Here is a 7,466-nt window from a genome sequence, read left to right as displayed (position 1 = left end):
AACAACATTTCCTGTGTTCTTGTTGCCTCACTGCTATACTAAGGACTAAAAACGTCATATTATACTAATGCATAAAATGTCATAAAAACATCATAGTATAGTAAGGTATAAAAATGCAAAAAAAAGAAAAAAAAAGGTAATAGTATAGTAAGACATATATATGTCAAAAAATGTCATAGTATAGTAAGGTATAAAAATGTCACAAAACGTCAGAGTATAAGAAGGGATGAAAATGTGGCAGTATAGTAAGACATAGAATGTCATATAAATAGTATAGAAAGGCATATGTCATAGTATAGTAAGGCAGTAGTATATTTAGACATAACATTTCAAAAAACATCTTCGTATAGTAAGACATAAAAACGGTATAAAAAAGTCATAGTATAGTAAGGCAAAAAATTTCAAAAAACATCTAAGTATAGTAAGGCATGAAAAAAGGCATAAAAACATCATAGTATATTAAAGCATATATTGCCAAAAAATTTAATTGTATACTTAGGCAAAAAATTTGAAAAAAAGTCATAGTATACTGAGGTATAAATATATCACAAAACATCATAGTATGGCAAGGCATTAGACAAAATTATATAATAAGGCATAAAAATGCCAAAAAATGTCAAAGTATAGTATGGCAGAAAAATTCAAAAAAACGTCATAGTATAGTATGGCAGAAAAATTCAAAAAAACGTCATAGTATATTAAAGCATAAAAAGTCATAAAAACCTCATAGTATGGTCAGGCATCAAACACGATAGTATAGTAAGGTATAAAAATGCCAAATAAGATTTTAGTCTAGCATGGCAGAAAAATGCCAAAAAACGTCATAGTATAGTATGGCATAAAATGTCAAAAATACATCATACTATATTAAGGCATAAAATGTCATACAAACATCAAATTATGGCAAGGCATTAGACGAAATAATATAATTAGGCATAAAAATGCCAAAAAACATCAAAGTATAGTATGGCAGAAAAATGCCAAAAAAACGTCATAGTATATTAAGGCATAAAAAGTCATAAAAACCTCATAGTATGGCAAGGCATTAGACAAAATTATATAATAAGGCATAAAAATGCCAAAAAATGTCAAAGTATAGTATGGCAGAAAAATAAAAAAAAATGTCATAGTATATTAAGGCATAAAAAGTCATAAAAACCTCATAGTATGGTCAGGCATCAAACAAGATAGTATAGTAAAGTAGAAAAAGGCCAAATAAGATTTTAGTCTAGTATGGCAGAAAAATGCCAAAAAACGTCATAGTATAGTATGGCATAAAACGTCAAAAATACATCATACTATATTAAGGCATAAAATGTCATACAAAGGTCATAGTATGGCAAGGCATTAGACAAAATAATATAATTAGGCATAAAAATGCCAAAAAACATCAAAGTATAGTATGGCAGAAAAATGCAAAAAAACGTCATAGTATAGTATGGCAGAAAAATTCAAAAAAACATCATAGTATATTAAGGCATAAAAAGTCATAAAAACCTCATAGTATGGCAAGGCATTAGACAAAATTATATAATAAGGCATAAAAATGCCCAAAAATGTCAAAGTATAGTATGGCAGAAAAATAAAAAAAAATGTCATAGTATAGTATGGCAGAAAAATTCAAAAAAACGTCATAGTATATTAAGGCATAAAAAGTCATAAAAACCTCATAGTATGGCAAGGCATTAGACAAAATTATATAATAAGGCATAAAAATGCCAAAAAATGTCAAAGTATAGTATGGCAGAAAAATTCAAAAAAACGTCATAGTATAGTATGGCAGAAAAATTCAAAAAAACGTCATAGTATATTAAAGCATAAAAAGTCATAAAAACCTCATAGTATGGTCAGGCATCAAACACGATAGTATAGTAAGGTATAAAAATGCCAAATAAGATTTTAGTCTAGCATGGCAGAAAAATGCCAAAAAACGTCATAGTATAGTATGGCATAAAATGTCAAAAATACATCATACTATATTAAGGCATAAAATGTCATACAAACATCAAATTATGGCAAGGCATTAGACGAAATAATATAATTAGGCATAAAAATGCCAAAAAACATCAAAGTATAGTATGGCAGAAAAATGCAAAAAAATGTCATAGTATAGTATGGCAGAAAAATTCAAAAAAACGTCATAGTATATTAAGGCATAAAAAGTCATAAAAACCTCATAGTATGGCAAGGCATTAGACAAAATTATATAATAAGGCATAAAAATGCAAAAAAATGTCATAGTATAGTATGGCAGAAAAATTCAAAAAAACGTCATAGTATATTAAGGCATAAAAAGTCATAAAAACCTCATAGTATGGCAAGGCATTAGACAAAATTATATAATAAGGCATAAAAATGCAAAAAAATGTCATAGTATAGTATGGCAGAAAAATTCAAAAAAACGTCATAGTATATTAAGGCATAAAAAGTCATAAAAACCTCATAGTATGGCAAGGCATTAGACAAAATTATATAATAAGGCATAAAAATGCCAAAAAATGTCAAAGTATAGTATGGCAGAAAAATTCAAAAAAATGTCATAGTATAGTATGGCAGAAAAATTCAAAAAAACGTCATAGTATATTAAGGCATAAAAAGTCATAAAAACCTCATAGTATGGCAAGGCATTAGACAAAATTATATAATAAGGCATAAAAATGCCAAAAAATGTCAAAGTATAGTATGGCAGAAAAATTCAAAAAAATGTCATAGTATAGTATGGCAGAAAAATTCAAAAAAACGTCATAGTATATTAAGGCATAAAAAGTCATAAAAACCTCATAGTATGGCAAGGCATTAGACAAAATTATATAATAAGGCATAAAAATGCCAAAAAATGTCAAAGTATAGTATGGCAGAAAAATTAAAAAAAATGTCATAGTATAGTATGGCAGAAAAATTCAAAAAAACGTCATAGTATATTAAGGCATAAAAAGTCATAAAAACCTCATAGTATGGCAAGGCATTAGACAAAATTATATAATAAGGCATAAAAATGCCAAAAAATGTCAAAGTATAGTATGGCAGAAAAATTAAAAAAAATGTCATAGTATAGTATGGCAGAAAAATTCAAAAAAACGTCATAGTATATTAAGGCATAAAAAGTCATAAAAACCTCATAGTATGGCAAGGCATTAGACAAAATTATATAATAAGGCATAAAAATGCCAAAAAATGTCAAAGTATAGTATGGCAGAAAAATTCAAAAAAACGTCATAGTATATTAAGGCATAAAAAGTCATAAAAACCTCATAGTATGGTCAGGCATCAAACAAGATAGTATAGCAAAGTAGAAAAAGGCCAAATAAGATTTTAGTCTAGTATGGCAGAAAAATGCCAAAAAACGTCATAGTATAGTATGGCATAAAACGTCAAAAATACATCATACTATATTAAGGCATAAAATGTCATACAAAGGTCATAGTATGGCAAGGCATTAGACAAAATAATATAATTAGGCATAAAAATGCCAAAAAACATCAAAGTATAGTATGGCAGAAAAATGCCAAAAAACGTCATAGTATAGTATGGCAGAAAAATTCAAAAAAACATCATAGTATATTAAGGCATAAAAAGTCATAAAAACCTCATAGTATGGCAAGGCATTAGACAAAATTATATAATAAGGCATAAAAATGCCCAAAAATGTCAAAGTATAGTATGGCAGAAAAATAATCAAAAAACGTCATAGTATAGTATGGCAGAAAAATTAAAAAAAACGTCATAGTATATTAAGGCATAAAAAGTCATAAAAACCTCATAGTATGGTCAGGCATCAAACACGATAGTATAGTAAGGTATAAAAATGCCAAATAAGATTTTAGTCTAGTATGGCAGAAAAATGTCAAAAATACATCATACTATATTAAGGTATAAAATGTCATACAAACATCAAATTATGGCAAGGCATTAGACGAAATTATATAATAAGGCATAAAAATGCCAAAAAACATCAAAGTATAGTATGGCAGAAAAATGCCAAAAAAAAATGTCATAGTATAGTATGGCAGAAAAATTCAAAAAAACATCATAGTATATTAAGGCATAAAAAGTCATAAAAACCTCATAGTATGGCAAGGCATTAGACGAAATAATATAATTAGGCATAAAAATGCCAAAAAACGTCAAAGTATAGTATGGCAGAAAAATGCAAAAAAACGTCATAGTATAGTATGGCAGAAAAATTCAAAAAAACATCATAGTATATTAAGGCATAAAAAGTCATAAAAACCTCATAGTATGGCAAGGCATTAGACAAAATTATATAATAAGGCATAAAAATGCCAAAAAACGTCAAAGTATAGTATGGCAGAAAAATTCAAAAAAACGTCATAGTATATTAAGGCATAAAAAGTCATAAAAACCTCATAGTATGGTCAGGCATCAAACACGATAGTATAGTAAGGCATAAAAATGCCAAATAAGATTTTAGTCTAGCATGGCAGAAAAATGCCAACAAACATCATAGTATAGTATGGCATAAAACGTCAAAAAAACATCATACTATATTAAGGCATAAAATGTCATACAAACGTCATAGTATGGCAAGGCATTAGATGAAACAATATAATTAGGCATAAAAACGCCAAAAAACATCAAAGTACAGTATGGCAGAAAAATGCCAAAAAAACTTCACAGTATAGTATGGCAGAAAAATTTAAAAAAACATCATAGTATAGTATGGCAGAAAAATTTTAAAAAAAATGTCATAGTATAGTATGGCAGAAAAATTCAAAAAAACATCATAGTATATTAAGGCATAAAAAGTCATAAAAACCTCATAGTATGGCAAGGCATTAGACGAAATAATATAATTAGGCATAAAAATGCCAAAAAACATCAAAGTATAGTATGGCAGAAAAATGCCCAAAAAACGTCATAGTATAGTATGGCAGAAAAATGCCAAAAAACGTCATAGTATAGTATGGCAGAAAAATTTAAAAAAACATCATAGTATATTAAGGCATAAAAAGTCATAAAAACCTCATAGTATGGCAAGGCATTAGACAAAATTATATAATAAGGCATAAAAATGCCAAAAAATGTCAAAGTATAGTATGGCAGAAAAATTCAAAAAAACGTCATAGTATATTAAAGCATAAAAAGTCATAAAAACCTCATAGTATGGTCAGGCATCAAACACGATAGTATAGTAAGGTATAAAAATGCCAAATAAGATTTTAGTCTAGTATGGCAGAAAAATGCCAAAAAATGTCAAAATATAGTAAGGCAAAAAAAGTCATAAAAACGGTATAGTATAATAAGGCATAAAATATCATACTATAGTCAGGAATAAAAAGTCATAAAAAAACGTCATAATATAGTTAGGCAAAGAAAGTCATAAAAAAACATCCTAGTATAGTAAGGCATAAAAAATGTCATATTATAGTGAGGCATAAAAATTATTAAAAAAATGTCATAGTATAGTAAGTCATAAAAGTTACAAAAAATGTCATAGTATGGTAGGGCAAAAAGGTCATAAAAAATGTCATAGTATATTATGGCATAAAAAATGTCATGAAAACGCCATTGTATGGTAAGTCATAAAAAACTTCATAGTATAGTAAGGCATAAAGAGTCATAAAAAAATGTCAAAGTATAGTCAGGAATAAAAAGTCATAAAAAACTGTCATAGTATAGTAAGGCATAAAATGTAATAAAAAATATCATAGTATAGTAAGGTATAAAATGGCATTAAAAATGTCTTGTATAGTAAGGCATAAAAAGTCATAAAAAATGTCATAGTATAGTAGGCATCAACAGTCATAAAAACATTATAATATAGTAAGGCACAAAAAGCCATGAAAATGCCATAGTATGGTTAGTCATAAAAAAAGGTCATAATATTTTAAGGCAAAAAAAGTCATAAAAACGGTATAGTATAGTAAGGCATAAAATGTCATACTACAGTCAGGAATAAAAAATAAAAAAAGTCATAGTATAGTAAGGCATAAAACAAGTCATAGTATACTAAGGCATAAAAGTCCTAAAAAATGTCATAGTATGGTAGGGCAAAAAAGTCATAAAAAATGTCATAATATAGTACGGAATAAAAAATGTCATGAAAATGCCATTGTATGGTAAGTCATAAAAAAGTCATAATATAGTAAGGCAAAAAAAATGTCATAGTATACTAAGGCATAAAAGTCTTAAAAAAATGACATAGTATAGTAAGGCAGAGAAGTCCTAAAAAATGTCATAGTATAGTAAAGCAGAAAAGTCCTAAAAAATGTCATAGCATAGTAAGGCGTAAAAAATGTCATGAAAACACCATTGTATGATACATCATAAAAAAACGTCTTAGTATAGTAAGGCATAAAAAATGTCATACTATTGTCAGGAATAAAAAGTCATTAAAAAATGTCATAGTATAATAAGGCATAAAATGTCATAAAAACATCATAGTATAGAAATGCATAAAAAGTCATAGTTTATTTAGGCAAAAAAATGTCAAAAACGTCAGAGTATTATAAGGCATAAAAACGGCATAAAAACGTCACAGTTTATTAAGACATAACATTTCAAAAAACATAAAAACATCATAGTAATGTAAAGCATATATTGACAAAAAATGACATTGTATATTTAGGCAAAAAATGTGAAAAATGTCGTAGGGAATAAATCTGTCACAAAATGTCAAATTACAGTAAGGCACAAAAATATCCAAAAATGTCAAAGTATAGTAAGGCATGAAAACGTCATAGTTTAGTAAGGCAAATAAATTTCACAAAAATTCATATTATAGTAAGGCATGAAAACGGCATAAAAACTTTATAGTATAGTAAGGCATAAAAATGTAAAAAAACAACGTCATTGTATAGTAATGTTTAAAAATGTTAAAAACGTCATATTATATTGAGGCATAAAGAAATCATAAAAATGTCATAGTATAGTAAGGCACAAAATGTCCAAAAACGTCATAATATACCAAGGTATAAAAATGTCATACAACAGTAAGGCTCAAAAATGTCAAGAGACATCATAGTATAACAAGACTTGATAATATCTAAAAATGTCATTTTATAGTAAGTCACAAAAATATAAAAAAATCGTCATAGTATAGCAAGGCATGAAATTGTCATAGGATAGTAAGACTTAATGATGTCAAAAAATGTCAAAGTATAGTAAGGCATAAAACGGCGTAGTATACCACGGCATAAAAATGTCAGAAAACGTCATAGTAAAGTAAGGCATAAAAATGTCATACTACAGTAAGGCTTGAAAATTTCAAGAAATGTCATAGTACAGTAAGGCATGAAAATGTCATAGTATAGTAAGGCATAAAATTTTCAAAAAACGTTGTAGTATAATAATGTTAAAAAATGTCACAAAAAGTCATAGTATAGTAAGGCACAAAAACGGCTTAAAAACGTCATAGCACAGTAAGGCATAAAACTGTCAAAAACATCATATTATAGTAAGGCATGAAAACGTCATAGGATAGTAAGACTTAATAATATCAAAAA

Source organism: Seriola dumerili, unplaced genomic scaffold (genome assembly GCF_002260705.1).
Source record: "Seriola dumerili isolate Sdu_G_001 unplaced genomic scaffold, Sdu_1.0 BDQW01000668.1, whole genome shotgun sequence".
NCBI classification, from domain to species: Eukaryota; Metazoa; Chordata; class Actinopteri; order Carangiformes; family Carangidae; genus Seriola; species Seriola dumerili.
Note: the sequence above shows the minus strand (reverse complement) of the source record.